The sequence below is a fragment of the Pleurodeles waltl genome, chromosome 2_2 (assembly GCF_031143425.1).
Source record: "Pleurodeles waltl isolate 20211129_DDA chromosome 2_2, aPleWal1.hap1.20221129, whole genome shotgun sequence".
NCBI lineage: Eukaryota > Metazoa > Chordata > Amphibia > Caudata > Salamandridae > Pleurodeles > Pleurodeles waltl.
The window spans coordinates 390,997,602-391,019,742 of NC_090439.1; positions in this window are offsets into that span (position 1 = coordinate 390,997,602).

Here is a 22,141-nt window from a genome sequence, read left to right on the forward strand (position 1 = left end):
TGTTTAAAATTGTATACACATTGAGGCATGTGATGTATGTTACTCTGAGTTATGGAGTCCAATTTGCACTAAGGTTGCCATTCCGATGGCAGAATCTCCAAGTTCTTAATACAACAACTGTGTGACTGACAATGCAGACTGTTTTCGGCATGATACATATTGCAACACAGGTCACTAGGCCTAACATTCCTGCAGTTATGAGATTAGATCATGTCAACATCTGCCAAGGTGATTTGCATTATTTCCCATTATGTCTATGGTGATTGTGTCTTAACATGTAGACACTACTACTATTCATATTTCAACTAATCTTTAGTGTGGCTGCATTCCCTGTGGCCATTATCCTACCCTCTACTCTTGTGCAGGTAATGTAACGTTTGCCCAAAAACTGCAAAAAGTCTGCCACCTGGGCTTCACACTGTACACTATGGCACTGTGCCTTGTTGTGCAGTCTTGCATGCACATTGTGCATTCTTGTGAGCAACAAATTATTTCATAACACTTATCATGCCCAACTCTCCACATCAAGTAAACCTTGGGAGACTGCAGAAATGTGTGAGAACATGTAATTTCCATGTATCTGCTATATCTGTCACCTCTGATGGAATGATTGGATTCCATTTTGGCACCATCAATGAGGATAGCAGGCACGGTATAGCAGATCAGAGGCTATGGTAAATGTCATACTAGGTAAGTTGCTGGTACTGGCACTCACCCCAGTTGATGATTACCAAATGTGTGTGTCTGTATAGTATGACACATCCTTTGATTCAAGACAACTCACTTGTACTTGTACATGCTTTCTCTGCCACTCATCATTTAGGTCCAGGGTTTCACCTTACTGCCACACAGTGATGTAACCCAGAACATACATTGACTCTCATATGCCTACAACATCAACAATATGTGGCCATCTCCAGAGTACTGACATGTCTTGCTGTTATTGAAGCCTATAACTGAGGCCGTGCTCCACATGGTGGTAATGTTTTGTTTTTTTGCTGAAATGTATCTACCCAGCTTTTAAACATTCTTGGGCTAAATCATCTCAGTCTCCAACCATTGTTGATTGCTGCCCTTTGCGGTGGTAGACTAGTTTCTAACGTCCCTTGACAGATCCCTGTTTCACATCTTCAACTTAGACATATGTGTCATTATAAGTCAATTACCATTCAGACTTCTTATGCACAATGGTACACCTTCAAACATGACCACGTTACATGTAAGATGTCTGACCCCAATGGAGTATTCAATTTGATCACTTCCCAGCAGCAACATAAGTGTGAGACTGTCAGACACAGCAGCGCATTTCTACATGTCTGGCTAATTGCAGTACACATATCCATTCTGCCTTTCTTGCTATGAAATGTCTCCCCATTCAGACCTTGTGGTAGTTCAGACTACTCAGCCAGCACTTACAATACAATGCACACACATGGGCCCAACAGGGCATCGCGCCATCTTTGGGTTCAAAACACAGGGTCCTCTGATGTGGATCACTAGCATTGCCCCTGATCCAATCAAATTTAGTACAAGACATGGATTCTATTGGTCCCTATGATGTCATATTACATCTGTGTTGTCTCACCAAACACATCACAGCAGATAAGTGATATGTATTGTTTTAAGAAATAATCTACATGTGGCTTTTTCCATGTTTCTATGTGTTGATATTTCACATACCACACACCTGACACCCTCTGCCCTCCACTAGGGTGAGCTGTTTCTCCTTTGACAGGCACATGCGCCCTTGGCTTTATTGCTGTGCATGTTTATGTTTATGGCCTATTTCAGACACAGTGGCTCATGCTACAAGGGGATCTGCATTACTACCATCTGGTTATATAGTATTCTGGTGTCCCTGCATGATGTGTTGTTGCAGTCCATGGTGCAGATGTTCATGCAGCTTCTGCCGCCGGTATTTCACTATTTGTGATACACCAGCGGGGAAAGCTGCAGACCCATCTTTACAAGGCCACAATGCTCAACTTTGCATGGCTTTTTCTGCTATTGGAGATATTTTGTGAGGCAAAATTGAACAAGTGGCTGCATTGACTTATGCTGTGCCAATGGGCAGTACCATTGCCTTTACATTGTGTTTTGTTGCATTCCATGATTTCCAAGGTTCAGTGAAATGGGGAATGTGACAATTTTTACACCTCCCCCAGGGGAATTGTACCAAGGAGTGTTGTCTCTTATTGTTTTTTTTTACTTTTTCTTTGTGTGCTGCATTCTGCATTACTCATAGGGAGAGTACAAATCCAGATATGATTATTTCTGTGCATGAGGGTGTCCCTTTCTGCACAGGGACAATTCTATCTGCAATGCAGACATCCTCACAAAATGGTGCAAGGGTACTGCCAATTTGGCAATGTCCTGCCCAGTGTGCACCAGCGCAGTAGCAGAGGATAGTAATGCACGTTATCTAGTCGTTACAGGCCATTCCTCCCCTTTCGATGTGGCAGCCGGCAGCACAGCAAAGTGTCTTGCATTGCTGCCCTGTGCCGCTTAGCTTGTGATTGGTCCTCCAGGTTCTTGAATTATGGTTCTGTTGACTCTTGTTGTGCATTGTACTACACATGTCAGTATACACTGGTTGACATGAACTGGTGATACACTTCACACATGTAATGGTTAAACCTGTCAGAGACTGACTGAGCTGCATGACATAGTACTGGGCAGTGAGGGTGCCATTTTAGTGTAATTTAATGGATCATGGTCCAGATTCCTGCCCTATGCTCTGCATACAGCTCTGTGGACCACTGGGACAACGCTAGCTTCAATGCACAACAATACTTTGATGTCCTCATTGCCCCTTGTTAATATTTCCCTGTGTCTGTGGTTGTTCCTCATGTGCTGCACTATCTTGTCCGGGGACACCAGCCACCAACTCATCTGAGATGACAGCTGCCACTTGCTCCTCCAAGGCATCCAGCTCTTCCTGTGGTGCTGGGCTCCCTCCCCTGGTCTGCAGCAGCCTTCATGTTTTTTGCCAGTTTCTTCTTTGTCCGGTGCTTATAATCGTGCCACCGCTTCTTGCAGTAAGTGACAATCCTTTTTGCTTGTCCCAGGCTGTTGATCTTCTCTACATTTTAGTGCCAAATGGCCTCTTTCCTCCATAGTGGCAATTTTGAAGTAATGAAGAGATGATTTTGGTGCTCTGTCACCTGAGTGATCAAGATATTATTCTCCTCCTCACTGAAGTTGGACTTCTTCTTCCTCTTCCCCTGTGAGTCTGCCTGAAGATCCCAGCTGGTGCTGGGGTTGTTGTCCTTGCATCTGCTGCATGTTACATGGCTGCCTTCTATGAAGAATGCTATTGTTTGTTCCCTAATGCTTCATTTTTGTAGTTCACGCACAAAAGGGATGCAGGGCAATTTGCATCACTTTACGTGCTGCAAGTCAGCCCAGCGTCACTTTTGCAGCAGTAGCGTCAGATTTGTCTGCGACAAGAAGTACATCGATGTGTCATTTTTTCCGCTGCATTCAGGTTCATTACACTATGGTGCGCCGTATTGTAAATATGGTGCTTCTTTGGTGTAAGAATCTGGAGTACCGTAGCACAACTATTTTTGATGCATTGTTGCCGCAAAGCAATTTGACCTCATTTGTACTGGTGCCTCACAATGCATAGGAAGGATTGAGACACTTTTGGTAAGTATGTAAAGGTAGGCAAAAGTACTTTTATTACTCTATATAGTTTGTAAAAGGTTTACGGAGTGTTGCAGTGCTACCCAGAAAGTACAGTGGTACTTTAAAAACATTTTTTTTTTTATTCTTTTGTAAAAAAAGTAAAAAATATACTGTACTAAACTATATTTCACATATATAGTGTACTGTAGTGCATTATCAATTTTTTACATTTTTTTTAATTACTAAGTACCACAGTAGTACCTATAAAGCACTTATTTATAAGTCCCTAGTATATGGTACCAAGTGTACCCAGGGCATGTAAGACAGATCACCCACCCCCCGCCACTCCCCAGTACTACAGCACTAGTCGTGCAACCCTTTGTGTAACAAAGTACAAAATGGCTCCCAGCCTTCCACTGCAGCCTGGAAGAGCCATTTTTAACTATTAGTTTGACTTTGCCATTTAAACCAATAGCAAAGCCCCTACTTCCCTTGGCAATTTATATGTCTCCCCTAAGGAAGACATTTGGAGCCCAAAGGCAGGGATATTATTAAGTAGGATATGTGCTTTTACCCTAACTGCGCTATCAAATTGTAACCAGTAGCCCCATTGGCTAACATAGATATACCAACTGACCTCCCAGCCCAGTTAACTTCTCAATGAGTCAGTAGTCGCTACTTCAAGATTCATCATGGCATTAAACTCGACTTGAGGCACAGGTCAAATTTAATGTCACTTTTACAGAACTGCAACTTTTTGAAAGTTACCATTCTGTTGCCCCATTCGTCCAGTGGTTTTGCACAGCTGCTTGTTACCCAGCAGCCTCCTACCCTCCTGGAGAGTGATGTGAATGACTATCAGGCTAGAAGCCTACAACAGGGAGAGGTGTCACCTTCCCTTTGCAGCAAGCCACTCAGGGTGTTGGCTCAAAAGGCAAGCTTCAAAGGCAATACCCCATTTGGTGGGCAAATGTCAATCACACTCCTGAAGGGCTACCTCTTTGTTCAGATAGACAGCCTGGAGGCTGGAACAGAGAGGGGAGACCAGTGTCCAAACCACTTTTCCAGTGGGCATGTAGCCCGAAGTAGCCACACCTCTAGGGTAAACTACTAAACTTTTGACATCCAAGGAAAGGTTCAGACATCTTGGGAATGGGCAGAATAGTGCACTTTGGGATTACTAGATGCCACACATAGCCGAAAGTCATCACAGGGAGAGAGGCCCCCATAGCCCATTGGCTAGTGACAGCATCATCCCCCCCAGGCACTTTCTGGGCACAAATATGGCACCCTTGGCATCCTGATCCTCAGATCATGATGGACTGTCGAAAGGGCCAGAGAAGGACTGCCCTGCTGAGCCCTGGACCTGGCAGCAGAGGCTGCACTGGCTGCTGGACTGCACCTGCCGTACCTTGGGCTAGCAAAGAGAGGACTGTGGCTGTAGATCCTGGCTCATGGAAAACTCACTTCTGAGCCCCAAACCAAAGAAGTGGCTCCAAGGATCAGTCACCTCACCCTATGGAACCAGCATTTGGCCCATCAAAGCTGAAGAAGCCCATTCTGGCAAATCAGTGGCCTCCTTCTTCGGATCGCCATCGACCACAATTAGACGACCCTAGAGACCGATCCTCAATGGCCAAAAGTTGCATCCATGTCTGCTCAAATCAATAGTATCATCTAAGTCCAAATTGGTTGCCAAAGAAGGGCACCAGCCTTCACCAAATGATACCATTGGACCCACTACATATAGAGAATGGTAGCTCAGGAGCAGTTGGTCTTCTAATGGCTCAAAAAGGACTTTGAGGGGCACCCACCGCTGTGACTAAACTCGCCCAACCTTAACTCGTGAACTGAGGAGTAACCGCAAGGACACCCGTGTAAACCACACAACACCCAGAGCATCTTTCAGCATCTTCAGCATCCTGTATCCCCAGCATCTGGATTACTCCATTAAAATCTAAGGAGGTCTTGATGTAATGTGTGTAATTGGACTTGAGACTACATTGATGACAAGTAACTGTCCAAATACTTCTTTGTAGGACCCCCCTGAACCTTCTCTCTGTTAGATTTGGAGGCCCTACTCGGACTGGAGTAGCAGAACACACTCTTTCAAACTTTTCACAAGTTTCTAAACTTGACGGTTTAAAAAGACCATAAAAGACTAAGATTTGCAATACAAATGTTGGAGTGATTTCTGTGCAACACTGTGTAAAGTCGTGGGCTCTGGGCTCACATACGAAATAGATGAATCACACAGACACATGGTTGGGGTACTAGTAACTGGCCTCAGGCACGTGCGCTGACTGGTGATGCCTGGGATAAATGGGTGTGGGAGTGAGTGTAGAAGCCAGCCCTCGCAGAGTGGCGGGTGGAAACACTAGAGTGTGTCCAGCAGGACACTGCATCCCTCCTGAACTTTATTCATAAGAAAAAAATGAGTTCAACCTGTATAAAAGAAAACAACAATGCAATAAAACACTACTGAGTCTTTCTGTCTCATCAGGCAGTCTGCAGAACAGTGCAGATTCAATGGACAGGGACATCTGGGAGCACCTGGTCATCACAGCACGCATCCATAATTTAACCAGACAATTCTGGGCACAAACAGGGTGTGGATGGAGTCCCGATCCTTTGCATTGGTCTGTGTGCTCTTGCCAGCAGGACTCAGGTGCAAGTGGGGCCTAACAGATGGTCTATGAGTAATTGGTCTCCTGCTGTACCAGGAATGCCTCATCGTTCCCATGGTGTTGATGTTTTGCAGGCGTAAGGCTCTACTCTGGTGGTGAGATACTCCTTAGGTGGTTCTGGTGATGTGTGGTAAGGATGACTTTGTTACCATTTAACAACTTGTGCTACTTGTGGCGAGGTCTTGCTTGGAGTGAAGATGATTGGAGGTACTTCGTAGCCACGTGCCACCCTTCTTTGGCATATACAGTCACTAGCAGGGATGCCACTTGTCTCAAGCAGCCAGTGACAGGTGGCTGGATGGCTGCACTGTGAAGCGTGGAGCAGGGACACAGTTTGCACACGCAAGTGGCTTGCATGTGGTACTCCCTCTGGGCTATCTCCACTGACATCACTGCACCTCGGTGACTGGCTTGTGTAGATGGATGCACTTTTGGTTGGTGGTATGAGTTCTTGGTCTTGAATGCATTTCTTCACTCATCTTGTACACCTGTGGTTGTCAGGATCTTCCGTAAGACAGGTCTGTCACACCTTTCTCTCCTCTTCTCCTTCAGGAGGTGGCTTTGCAGCATGCTCTTCTCTCTTCTGACCAGGTCTCCCCCGGTTATGTGGCATCCTGTAACTTGCCACATGATCACTGCACATGGACTTCTCACTGATCCTGTCCTGTTCCTAGGACAGTGTATCTTTTTATGTTGTGGCCTGCACAGGCCCAGTCCTGTCAATAGAACTTTGGGAACTAAATGTGTGTTTCGCTGCACTGGGCAAAGGTCAGGGCACTGTATCCTTTGTACGGTTCCTCTTTCTTTTTGAGCACCCCAGGTGCATCGCAGATCCAAATGTGCCTCTCTGGGGACCTCCTCTTGAGTCACGCACTCCGGCTGCAGTCACCGCTCCTCTTAGGCCTCGGCAGCGTCTCTGATGCTGCGGGCCTCGCAGTGTACTCATGATACCGGTTGAGGCTCTTCACAATGCAGGTGTAGACCCTTCCGCTCCTGAAGACGGATTCCAGTTTTTGGTCTGCAGGGCTGCCGCGGGGATCTTTTCTCTTGCACCAGCAGGCAGGGCGCACAGTGGTCTCTGCATCCTTTAGGGCTTCTCACTGTGCCCACCGGGGTATTCTACTCCATCCACGGTGGGACAAAGGAATGGCAGGACCGGGCAGTTTACTGGCATCTCCTCAGGAATGGGTGTGACATGTAATGGCCCTCTTCCCAATTGATGGGCTAGGGTGTGTCAGTCATTGGCATTCTGCTGATAGCACTGCACTTACTTCTCTGTGCTGACTGCCAGGTAGACACAGTCAGTCCGCAGACAGGCGGCAGTAATTGCAGTGAGGTGAGCGAGGCAGATGGGCTTCAAATCCTACTTCAGGCAAAGAGACGGGTCATTCTTGTGGCAGGCATGCTGTGACTTTTCTCCTGGGTAGGCTGTGTCAGCAGTGCCGCACCTAGTATCCTCCACCTGGCTGTAAGTTCACTAAGAGTAGCGCAGTCATTGGGGTCAGACCCACTCATCGACATTGCTGTATTGTGGGACTTGAACCCACATGCTAAGAGAAGAACACACAGAGACACATAGTTAAGGCATTAGTAACTGGCCTCGGGCATGTGCGCCCGGCCCCTTTTGTTGGCAGGGTCACATGACTGGTGACACCTGTGATGGATTTGTGTAGGGGTGAGTGTAAAACCCAGCCCTCACAGAGTGGCTGGTAGAAAAAACTAGAATGTGTCCAGAAGGACACTACACACTGCACCACCAACATTACTATTAATGTAATCCAGAAATGTTGGTGCAAAATTGCATCTGCGTCAGGGCAAATTATGCTTTCTGACCCTAGCTCCCTTTATTGCGCACTGTGCTTCAAGTGCAATGCCACACTATTGAAATTAGTGCAATATTAAACCTGCATTACTTATCTGAGCCTAGCGGCTTGGAAATGATGAATACAGACTTCAAAGGGAAACAGGCATTGGCAAAGCCAATAGGCCTCAGCATAGCGAGAGATCTTGGCTTTGTCAATGCATTTTAGTCATCTGTGTTGTTTGGGGGTTCTTGTCATGGAAAATTGACTTTTGTGAATGACCCTTGTGTTGTTTGATGAACAGTTTAAATATTGCAGTGTGTGTTTACAATCCAGTTATAACTTTCTACATAAGGGAAGAGGATGTGACGTGACGGCCAGAGCAGCTGACTTTGAAGTTGAGGAACCAGGTTTGAATCTCGGCATGGGCTCAACATGCTGTGATTCTGGGCAACTCACTTCCTCCCCCTAAGCGTACTGCAAACGAATGTCTCCCTCTGTAATCTAACTGGTGCTTCTCCGGTCGAGTTTGCAAACTATTTAAAACAAAAAAAAAGCAATAAATCGACATGGGGAAGCCAAAAGAAACGAGTCGCGTCACTGGAACTGAAAGTGTGTGTGTTTTTAGGGGCATCTACTGAGATCAGATTTTACACTGGCATAGTTCACCAGGTTCATGCACCTTCCAAGATAATAATAGAGGCTGGAATTTTGGAACTTTGAAATGGCTTTAAGGGAACAACGACATTCTTTCAAGCAGACAAATTCTTGGGTCAAGCTCGCAAAGCAAGGTAGAGTAAGGCCGCTATAATTTAACATATTTTGGGAGAAACATCACCATGCGAGGGTGCCTGTAGGAATATACTACCGCAAGCAGTTCTTAAACACCCATAACTTCTCAGGTATCAATTTCCTAACAAGCCCCTGCAACAAAACGCTTCTCCTACCGGGTGCGGTGTATGAGGGAGGGTCAACAAAACATTGAAACACTTCCAGTACACGCTCCTAAACATCCAGACCAAGCAAAACAAAGAAGGAATCAGTGAGGTAGACACGAAGAAAGGACTACTATCATCGCCTTGCCCAGTCCTCAATTGCCTAATTCGGTTATCTAACAAGTCTCCTTTGTTTAGTATGTTGTCAATATAAATGTAGTATTTATAAAAGTGTTACGTTATACAGTGTGTATCAAGGAGGGCCAATTGCTGAACAGTTTTTACAATCCAGGAATCACCATAGGTCGAGTCTCAGATCAGCGCTCACAATAGACCAACGACAGGTAATACATAAAATGCAACAACAAACAGCTGTAAATTGGGCTGATCCATTGCCTCGGTGTCTGAAGTAGGCAGCTGAAGCCATCTCTAGCCAGACCTAACAATGGGACTTTACTCCTTTGCTGCCAGAGTCTGGGGGTCTGGCCCTGGCCACTATTTGCCCACTCTGGGGATTTAGGGGGAAGGGCACAGAGTTGGCGAATGATGCCAGGTGAGTAATGCAACCCGGTGATAAGAGCAGACACATACCTGTGTCATTGACGACCCTCACACCAGAGGTGAAAACTCAGAGGTTGTGATAAGTGAGTGACAAGACCCAATGATAAATGCATGTCACATCCACTCTGGCAAACACAAACATACCTCTGCGGCCACTCAGTCCTGTTGGAGCCAAAGGTGAAAAGTTGCGGGTGCAAGAAAGGGAGATGTCTGTGCTATTGTTCGCCCATCCACCTTTCAAAGAGCCCTGTTTACAGGACAGACATTAAATTACCATTTTTAAGGAGTGTTTGGCGCCAAACACCATACATCTGCTGAGCTGTGGGTTTGATGTTCTGTGACCCAAATATCTCAATTTTTCCCCTTAAATCCAGGAGATGCCCACCCCTCAGACAGGGTGCCAGTGAAGCTCGCTGTGAGAGGAGAAAACAAAGTGTGTCATGAAGCCTAGGTGCCTGGACCTGTTAACAACGCAGCGGTAGAAACCTTCAACAGGCCCCTTAAATTCGGAGCCCAAAACAAGACCTTTCCTTAAGCCCACCTCGCCAGCTCTATCTTGTGGTTAGGGGCACCCCGATAAGAGTCATGGTTAAATAACATGCAACATTGCGCAGAGAGATGTCACAAAGAGAGCGTGTCAAAGGTGCCAATACAGCATACCAGGACACATCGCGCAGCGAACCCTGCGTCCATGGAAAGTGCTTCCAGATGCACGCATGGTCACCCATTTAAAAAAACAAAAAAGTAGTCCCAAAACAATGAGTGAAAATGTACGCTACGTAGGTTTAAGAGTAGTTGGGCCGTGCTCTCGGGAGGAAAAGGCTTGGCGTGTGCATGCCATTGACAAATGAGGAGAAACAAAAATGGAGCAACGATATTGCTAGCAAATGGGAAGCGATGGGCCAGCTGTTGGCACACAATAGGTATGGCATGTCTCGGTTCAAGACAGCGCATGCGCACCTTCTAAACCGAGACCTAAAAAGGCTCTCCGTTTTGGAGATAGGAGCTATGAATTATTATAATTTAGTTATTTCTCCAGCTTGAAGTGTTAACCGTTTCGCTTGTTCCCTCTCACATGGATGCAGACCGGGTGATTCATGCTCTGCATGACTACCTCCTCTTGGCTGTCAGCGAACTATTTTGCTATCACTATTCCTGAATTTCGAAATAGAAAACATCAGTCACAGCCTCTGCCAACTCGCGTGATTCATTTCCTTGCAGTTTGAGTAAAGGTCACGGGCTGCAAACACTGTACGGATTCCATTGACTGCCCTGCCAAGATGCAACACACGTGGACGATCGCAGGACTGTTATTACTACGCCCTCAGGCTTCGCAGAGCGTCGCCCCTGGTGTGCCTAGCAAAGGTTGTCACGCCTTCAGTTTCTGATTAGCCCAAAGACGGAAAACTACAGACTCTCAGCCCCCTTCCCCCAACCCTCAAAGCGGAGGAAAATGGGTTGTACTTGAGAGTTAGACAATTCTTCTTGTTGGAGTAAGCTAATTTATAGGGTTTTTTAAATAATAGATGGATGAGTAAAAGGATGGATGGCCGCTACAGCGAGGGTGGGATTCTTGATGGGCCTCTTCTGTCTACAACTTGCATACAAAGATTCATAATAAACAGGAAAACTGTATGAGAGTGAATGAGTGAGTGAGAGGATAGATGGATGAATAAAAGGATGGATGGCCATATTCGTGGATGGATGAGTGAAAGGTTGGATGTAAGGATGGATGAGTGAAAGGGAGGATGAGTGAGTGAAAGGGTGGATGGATGATGATAGAATGAATAGATGGATGAGTGAGTGAAAGGATGAATGGAAAGGGAGGATAGATGGATGGCTGGGTGGGTGAAAGGGTGAATGGATGGATGGGTGAGTGGATGGATAGATTGATTAAGTGAAAGGCTGGATAGATGGATGAGAGAAAGGGTGAATGATGGATGAGTGAAATGATAGATGTAAGGATGGATGAGTGAAAGGGAGAGTAGATGGATGGCTGGCTCAAAGGGTGGATGGATGAATGAGTGAAAGGGTGACTAGATGGACAGATGAGTGAAAGGATGGATGGATGAGTGAAAGGCTAGATGGATGGATGTATAGATGAAGGGGATGCATGCATGAAAGAATGAATGACTGAGCGAAAGGATGGGTGGATGGATGGATATGATTGATGGATAGGCTTGAAGTTGGATGGGTGGATGGATGGACAGAATGGTGACAGACAATGATGAATTAAATACTGAATATAAATGTGAAATGGTGGATATATGTGGGTAGATGGAAGGATGAAATGATGAATGTATAGATGCTTGAATGGACTAGACAAGCAAGCTCTTTTGGAGAGGTCTGCAATGACTTGCTTTGCTTGCTTTGTGCCTTAAGAGCTTTGGTTCAAAGTGGGGGGGGGGGGGAGTCATTTTCTAGCTACTCCCTTGACTACATTTGCCACATTTGAAGTGAGTTCCCAACACTAGCTGCCAATGTAGATCTCGTTTGTTCCTGTACTAATGTTTTAACAACCATGTCATGTACATTTATACCGATCTTGAATATGAATTAGGTGAACATTCAAGAGGGGTGCATCGGAAAAAGAGATAAGATGACCATGTCTACTAATTATTTTTTATTTGGTCGCTGACCACATTGTGTGTGGCTTAAAAAAATCAAGCAGTCTTGTACTATGCAGTTTGGTTTAGGTGTGAGAAGGTTCTCTTTAAGGTAATACCACACCCTCAGGGCCCAAGTTGGGGGTACACTATTTTCAAAAAGTAGATTTCATCTACCCTGCAAGAAGTGGGCCCCACTGAAATATGCTGAATTTGTCCTGGTGTAATTTACAGGCACCAGGACACATTCAGCAGTGCCTGCACATCGTCTTCTTTCGTTCCAAGCAGCAATATGCAGGCAGCGAGGGAGGCCTTCATATTTCAGACTCCAGCTGGACACATGACAAAGGCCGAAGATAAGGGGCCATCAGACCTCCTTTTTTTAGAATATCCTGGATGGGAACTATCTAAAGCTCCTCGCCTATCTCCAAATACAACAGGGGACCAACAAAGGCACACAGCTTGTTATGACTTCATAGGTACTTAAGAGAGGCATGCTTTTTACTTTGCCCAGTTCCTTCATATAAGAGATATCCATGCATTGTACAAATGCCAGACATGTTGGTCTGTCCCGGCATTTACACAAATAAGAATTTAAAAAACTTTTTGTTTTATTTCTTCTGTATCACTATTCATCCCAGTGCAGGGCGTCAGAGCTCTTTACATCATACATTGACAGTAAATCATACTAATGTGTAAATCAAATCATAGGATGTGTTACATAAGACAGTGAGGATTACAAGATGTGGGAACCACATATCAGCCTTCCATCTTTCATAGATCACAGTGCTTTATTAGAAGGATTGCAATTTATGAACTGAAAGTAACAAAAGGATTTCTGTGTTAAAGGCAGTAACCCACTTACCTATCTAAATAAAAAAAATCTCTCATCTGCATGTTACATAATTAGCTTCACAGAAGACACATTAGCCTTCTATGCTCCTTTGAGTCAAACCTGGGCCTAGATAAAACACAGATCTCTCCAGCAAATCTCTCCAGCAAATACGTTAACCACCAGAGTTATCTTACCATTATTATTTTTCCCTGAGATTTACTGGGAACACAAAAGAGCCACCCAGCAAGCAAGTGTCTTAACCCCATATGATAATTTAAAATACAGACCTTGCAACCAAGTAGGCAGAACAGATTTGCCAAATTCTTTGTGGCAAAGCTTTAAAAAAATAATGTATGAGCTGAGGCCCAGATTTTGCACCTGAGTTGTGTTACTTGTTTGACACAACCCTGAAGCAAAATCTATTTTGGGATTTACAGTGCCACAAAAATCCTGCTTGTGTGGGTTTGTTAAATAAAAAAACTAAGCCAAAGCAGCACATTGTGCTTCTTTCGGTTACCTTGTGTCCGATAAGCGTTACATGGATAGTGCAAGGGCTTTTCCGTGCATCCACCCATGTATTTTGACAGAAACCCATCATTTCCAAAACTTCCAAACATAGGTTTGCTCCAAAGTGGTGCACCTACCTGAGGCTGGCATACATGCAAAGGGGATATACCCTCCTAGGACAGTTTTTTGTTTGGCTTAGCAAAAAAAAAAAAACTAACAACTTGTTTTACCAAGCATTAGGTAGGCATTACATGGGTGGTGCATGGGCATTTCTGTGCAGCGATCCATGTATTTTGTGTAAAAATAATATACAGTCTTCTTAAGCAAGCACACTAGCATTTCCTGGGTGAGCTCTCAAGTCCCACGTCCATTTCTAAGGATCAATGTTATTCCCCATTTACATGAGGTGACATTCCAGCTAGGCTCTGCTAGTAAGTTAAAATCTTAGAAGTTCTGTAATGGCTTTGAGAAAGTGAAAATCCTTCCGCACCGTAGCACTTTAGTCACAGCAAGTTGCCTGAGGCCCAGTGGCCCAGTATTCCTACCCGCTCTCTCTGGAGTTGCAGTTCGGAGTGCCCTGGCTCCCCACACACACATCCGGGACAGCTTGCGACGGACACACACACAAGTGACCACACACCCGTACAAACACACATACACCTACATACACACACACACACATACTACATACACCCAAACTACACACACCAGGGCCAACAAACACATACCATACACACACCAACCCGCACACACACAGCACTGCCACTGTCTAACACAATCATACACAACACCACCAACTCACACATCTACATCACAACCGCAACTGCACAAATGCTTCACCAAGCACTCTCCCTACATACCTCCACATGACAAGACATACATACAACAACACATAACAACACCACACAACCAATCAACACTATCACAAAGGCATACAACGAACTATTTGACACACCACACCCACACCATGCACAATGCATGGGACACAGCCAACACCACACACACGCATGCACACACAACAACCACATAAGGACACACAACACCACCATTACACATGGCAACATTAACTATTTACAATTTGGCTACTCACATGCATGGAACAAATACAAACATATCCAACACACAAAACACAACAGTGATAGTGGGACCAATGGCAGGGCGACAAACACAGACATGCAGCCCAGGCACAACAGCTAGCACAACCAACACACACACACACAAGTCATACAAACACACACACACACACACACACACACAAACCAAAACCCACATACACTAAACAGCCATGTAGAGAGAAAGGCAAGACAAGCAGGTTACCATCAAATCCAACAGCAGGTTGGCCCATATGTATTAAGATATGTCCTGCAATAAAAATATTTAAACTATATACTATTTGGAGGCCAATGGCCAGTCCAAAGTCTCAGGTGCCCAAGGAAAAAATGCATCCACACTGTGCTTTTACTTGACTCCTGGCTGCAAAATTGCCTCCACAGGGTAGGGGCATCAAGGGGGCAGACATGCACCTCAGGGATTCGTGGGGTGGGTGGGTTCAGAGGGGTTCTTGGCTGTGGTGGGGGGTCCTTGAGCTTGGGTCTGGGTTTGTAAGGGGGGTCCTAGGGCTTGGGCATGGGAGGGGCAGACTTCCTGGCAGGGGTTTTGGGTACAGCCATGGGTGCAGGGAAGGGCTTGGAGGTGGAAGGGCTGGACTTTGGGAGGGCCACAGAGCGCTTGGGGGTTTCTCAAGTGCCCAAGGCACAAATGGCACCACAATGTGCCCCTACAAGACTCCGGACTGCAAAATGACCTCCATAGGGTAGTGCATCAGGGGGGCAGACATGTAACTCAGGCATTAGAGGGAGGTGGAGGGGAGGTCTTGGCTTGGGAAGGGGGTCCTTGGGCTTGGGTCTGGGCTTGGGAGGGACACAGAGCGCTTGGGAGTTTCACATGCTGGTAGAAGTTTAGGGAACAGGGAAAGCTCCAGAGGAAATGCATCTTTCACACATTGGGGCAGTCATGGTAAAAGGACTTGGGAGTGGAGGGAGAGGGAGTAGTTGTGAGATGTGTCTTGATGGATGTCTTGGGTGCAGGTGCTTGCATGGAGTGCTTGTGGGTGCTGGATGTCTGTTGGGTGGGTGAGTGCAGGAGTTTAGGTGTTTTGGAAGGAGGTTCTGAGAGATGCTGTGGTGGATGGGTGACTGTCTGTTGGGGTGGTGTCTGTAGCTATGGTACATGTGCTGCATGTGGAGGTGTCAGGGGTTGTGGTGGGTGCAGATGTGGTGACTGGTGTGGATATCTGCGGGTCTGATATTTTGCTGAGATGGGACTGGTGGCTATATCCATCAGTGACGGTGTGGTGGCTGCTGGTGTGTATGGTGTATTGTCTGTGAGGGAGAGGGTGGTGGGGGAGTCAGTACAGGGAGTGGATGTTGGTGTGTCTGCAGGTGGCTATTGCTTGTGTGCATGCAGTGGTGGGTCTCGTGGTGTTTATGTCTGTTGAGGTGGATGCATACCTTTGTGTGAGTGTGCTTTAGATGGGTAAGGGGAGAGGGGTATGGGGTTTGGGAAGAGGTAGTTGGAGCGGGGATGGTAGACAAACAAACAGTGGCTGCTGTCAGAGTGGAGGCCAGAGCCTGAAAAGATCTCTGTAGGCCACCCATGGCACAGTGAACCCCCTTCAGGAACTCATTGCTCTGTTGAACTTGAGCTGCCAGTCCCTGGTTGGCATTCATGATGGTTGTCTGACCCACAGAGATCAAACTCAGGAGGTCAATAGCCTCCTCACTGACGGTAGCAGGGTTGACTGGGGTAGGGGCAGAAGTGCCTACGGTGAAGGAGACGCCCACTCTCCTGGGTGAGTGGGCACAGGCACCTTGGTGGGGAGCTACAGGGAGGGCAGTGGTAGTAATAGGGGTGGCGGAGAAAGATGGTGCCGGGGTGGTCCCAGATGGGTTTGCCACCGCCAGGGAGTTTTCTCTGGAGGAGGATTCTGATGAAGAGGTGACAGATCAGTCCTCCCCTGTGGCACTCCCCTGGCCTTTCGTCTCACTGGGTTCCTTGGTGTTGCTGGTGCCAGCTTCCTGGGTCCAGGGGGCTGCTGCCTCCTCACTTGCCTGTGCCCCTTCTCCTCCACCAGACGAGACTGATGCACACAATGAGAAAGAGAGGGAGGGAGAGAGAGAGAGGTGGGGGCAAAATGGTTAACATATACCTCCTATTGACACAGCTAAGCATGTACATCTGTCACAATACATATCATGGCTAGACATTCACATTTGCCAATACACATTACCTACATCATGTCATGACATGTCACTTCTACCCACACCTGTCTGCCAACCCTCACACCTACAGCAATACCTAAGTAGGACAGCACTACTAGACTCGTCGCCATGAGGCCAGACAATGTCCTTTGAAGATGGCATAGCATGCCCTGGATGCACTATCAATACTATGCCTAAATACGCATCTTACCTTTCCATACCCCTATCACTCATTTGGATGTGTAGCTGATACAACAAAACTGTCAACACCAGGACAGTGCACGCTCTACGGGCATCTAGAATGCAAAAAACCAACACTCGCAAGATAATGTAATTTATCCATTGTGATGATATGTTATTGTTTAACCTTTTGCATTGCAGAATTCCATCCAAAAGATTCATTTTTAAGGTGCTTATAAATACTGTACATTTGCAATGTATTGCTGCAGACATTCAGAGCGTGTTAGGGTGTGGTCCCTTTCCAGGGCCTTCTAGAGACTTTCCCTGCAACATGCCTGGGCATGGTTCTAGGCTGGGCCAAGACTCTATAAAAGAGAGTCAGCCCAACTTCCAGTGCTCACTATTCAGAGGTCCCGGTGCAGAGCAGCAGCTTCTTCCTGAGCTCCTGTCCCGGCGGCCTATTTGGATATTCCAGTCTTCTGCACTCATCTCTCATTGGTGATCACTGTTTCCAGGCGGTAAGACGGTGTTTGGACATTTTCCAACACCGTAATTGAGAATTTTCATATTCTTGATTTTAATTCTTAAATGAATAACAGATTACTTGTGCGCTGCCATTTTTTTACATTTTTATGATGGTTTGCAAATAGGGAGGACGCGCAATTTATTCCATAAAGATTTGACTTCGTTATTACATTGTTGTTCATTGCGCGCTGATATTTCTTGACATTTACATGATGTTTTACGAGTTGGCAAGACGTTTCATGAGCATTTAATTTTGTTGTTCATTGCGCGCTACCTTTTCTTGACATTTACATGGTGGCTCACTTCTCGTGTGTAATTCATGCTGTTCATTGTGCGCTACCATTTTCTGGCATTTACATGGTGGCATTCGAATCGGCAACACGTGCGATTCTTTCCTTGAGTGTTTTTTCATGTTATTAATTCTGCGCTACCATTTCTTGGCATTTGCATGGTGGCATTTGAATCGACAAGACGCGCAATTTTTTTCCTGAGTGCTTTTCATGTTGTTCATTGTGCGCTACCATTTTTTGGCATATTTATGGTGGCATTTGAATCGGCAAGACGCGCAATTCTTTCCTCGTGTATAAATAATGTAAATTACTGTGCGCTACCATTCTAAGACATTTTCTTGGTAGCATTTCAAGTTGACACGTCGCGTGATTTATTCCTTAAATCTACGTTGTGTGATTTCATGGTGCACAATCCTTTACGGTGTTTAATACTCATATAAAAATCTGCACTGTGCGCAATTCACTTTCCAATGTTTTTTCTGAGATGAACACAACAATACCAGAGTTCTAGATGTAATGCTGTGTGTTCCTGATATGTATTCTTAAAAGGAGATTCATATGGTTGTTTAGAAATTGCTCAGAGTGTTTCCTGATTCTCATGCTAAAGAAAGTACTTGAATCTGATAGTCCTATTTAACTTTTCCTGTTTCCTCCTCAGGTATTCGGTCATCTAAAGCCTAGTCAGTTTTAGGACTATTGTAGGGTTGTTCATGTTTTTTTCGGAAAAGACGAAGCTTAGAGTTGTAGCATGGTACTGATTTCATGAGATGTAATTTTGATGTTGTGTTTTAACCTTTTGCTTCCTACAGGTCTCCTTCCCAGCTGTTCCCGTCCTAATCCCCTTTTCCCCACTTGGACTCTCTTAGACTCTGTGATAAATCTAATCAGAGTATTGGAGCTGTCTTGTGGTGGAAGTGTTGGGAACGTGCACAGACCCTTAGGATCTGGTGACTCTGACAAAAACACTGCAGGCCTCTACAGTGACAACCTGATTAGTCCATGTCCTCTATAACATGTCCATTACAATGAAGACAACTCCACTTACAGACCACACACCACCTACCTGTCCTTGGCTGCCCACTCAGTATAGTTAAGCCCTTATGGAGGACAACTTAGATTTATCCAATACCAGTCAGACACCCAAACACTTCACATCAGAAGTGTACTATGTGAATCTGTAGTATAGCCATGTGTGTAGTAATCACAGAGCCAGAGCTGCTGACATAAAACACGTCACTGCTCAGCATACTGCTAAGTGCATCTAGAATGGAACAGGTACCACATGGGTACCACATGTTAAACAGCCTAACACATCCACTGAGTGCAGATGTACCTCTGGAACACACATACCACATCATGGACCACTTCCCCTGCCAATACACATGTAGGTACACCAGTTGGAATAGGCACCATGACAACTCCACCCTCAAACACACCATTCTACAAATGGGAAAACCTGTCACTGAGCCAAGACAACACACATCTCATGGGGTAAATATTTGTGTGCATTAAGCACACACGTCCCACTAACACATAAGCAGCCTAAGGAGATAGAATACAAATTTTCCTTCACCTCAACATGCCATGTGTCATGCAATAGCCAAACTACTCCTAATTACCCATTACTCAATAGCCAAGGATAGCTGTAAGAGTCACAGACCATCAGAAGTACCCCCAACTATCCATGTCAATATGAGAGGCAGTCAGTCAGCAATGCAGCATGGGACAATCTAGAGCTTTGTCATACATGCCATATACACACCATGGTGACACATAAGGGATCTCCCAGGGCACTTATCACCTCCAGGGACCAAACTATAGTTTGGAAGGCCACATCCCCACAAGAATTGCTCCTAGGAGCACATTTTCTGTGCTATCAGACCTCATCAGCGTTAGAAATGGGGTCTCTGGTTGGCAGTCAGTTAGCACTCTATTCAAGCAGGGACCCTCACTCTAGTCAGGGCAATGGGGATACACACTTGGATAACCCCTGCTCACCTTTTTTGGTAGCTTGACAGAAGCAGTCAAGCTTATCTCAAAGGCAATGTGTAAAGTACTTTTACCAACACACACAGTAATACAGTGAAAACACTGCAAAATGGACACCACACCAGTTCAGAAAAATAGGAAATATTTATCTAAATCAAACAAGACCAAAACAAAAAACATCCAACACTCCGTAGGAAACAATGGAAACGTTGATTTTACACAAAGTATCTAGTCAAAAATAAAGCCGCATGGGCGAGTGTGCGTCGGAAAAGTCACTGATGCGTCGATTCCGTACTCACAAGTGAGGCCGTGCATCGTTTCTTCTCCAGTTGGGTAGGCGATGCGTCACGTTTCTCCCTGCAAGAGAGTGATGCATAGATTTCTGGACAGGGCATCTCGGATCCACGCAGGTTCACAATGACTTTGACGCCCCACGATGATGAGTGAGAAATCCAGCCACAGGGTTTGCGTCATTATCAGCAATTGCAAGCGGGTGTTGCGTTGTTTCTCCAGCCACGATGCAGGTAGAGCGATGATTTTAGCCGAGCAGAAGCAGCCACAGCAAGCCAATTCAGGAAAGCACAGTAACAGGCAAAGGAGCAGTACTCCTCCTCCAGCTCTTCAGCGCTTATACTTGGCAGCGGTTACTCTTGGTTTCGGAAGTAATCTAAAAATCTGTGGTTTTAGCTCTACTACTTATACCCCTTTCCACCTTTGAAGTAGGCAAACTTGAATGAAAGTCTCTGTTGTTCATAAAATCCTGCCTTGCCCAGGGCTGGTCCAAGACACATACCAAGGGGTTGGAGACTGCATTGTGTGAGGGCAGGCACAACCCATTCAGGTGTAAGTGACCACTCCTCCCTCCACTCTAGCCCAGATGGCTCATCAGGATATGCAGGCTACACCCCTGCTCCCTTTGTGTCACTGTCTAGAGGGGATTCACAAACAGCCCAACTGTCAGTCTGATCCAGTCAGGGAATACACAAGAAGGCAGAGTCAATGAATGGTTTAAGCAGGAAAATGCCCACTTTCAAAAACAAACATTTTAAAAACCAACTTTAGCAAAATATGTATTTTTAAATTGTGACGTCAGAGACCCCAAACTCCAGATTTCTATCTTCTCTCAAAGGGAAACTGCAGGATATTTAAAGGCAGCCCCCATGTTAATCTATGAGAGAGATAAGCTTGTAATAGTGAAAACTGAATTTGGCAGTACTTCACTGTCAGGACATGTAAAACACATCAGTACATGCCCCACCTTTAGCAGACACAGCACCCTGCCCATGGGGCTACCTAGGGCCTACCTTACGGGTGCCTTACATGAATAAAAAGGGAAGGTTTGGGCCTGGCAAGTGGGTACAGTTTGAATTGCCAGTGCAAGACTGCACATACAGACACTGCAGTGGCAGGTCTGCACCATGTTGCAGGGCTACTAATGTGGGTGGCACAACCAGTGCTGCAGCACCACTAGTAGCATTTGATTTACAGGCCCTTGGCACCTCTAGTGCACTTTACTAGGGACTTAATAGTAAACCAAATATGCCAATCATGGTAAGGCCAATTACACATACAATTTTACTTAGGGAGCACTTGCACTTTAGCACTGGTCAGCAGTGGTAAAGTACCCAGAGTAACAAAGACAAAAAAAACAGAGTCCAGCACACAGCAACAACATAGGAAGCAGAGGCAAAAAGTTAGGGAGGACCACGCCAAGGATGCCAGGTCTAACAATACATTTTACATGTTTCAGTATCCCACGTTGCTTACCTACACATACCCTATAGTCAGCATATCCCCTTTACATGCCCAATCAGCCATCAGGGCAAAACTCCTGTACCATGATGGCAAGTTCGGTGGTGGACCTATAATGCCAGGCCCACAATCTGCCAATACCAGAAACAGTTCATGATTTATTTAGTCACAGTGATAAAGGAGAGTCACACAGTCACATATACAGGTAGGCTACACAGATGGCATTGGACTGACACCTCAGAGCCATAAATGCAGATGGCGGGAGCTGGTCATACACAATGCTTAGGGTGATACTGACACTCACATCCATTGTATGGCCAGGATGGAGTTACATATGCGCTTATGTCATTAGTGCATCTCCAAATTAAAGACTTGGAAAGGTATGGAACAGGGTTATGTACATCCACTGACTGTAAAGCATGGAGGCACGTCTACAAAACATACTCTGCCAGGGTGCCTATTAACCATTCCCAAATGTTGGTCCACTTATAGCATTAACTACAATGCCACTCTGCCAGGAATGACGCACCCAATCCAATATAAGGCCAGCCATTTCCCAGGATACAGTCAGTACTCACCCCC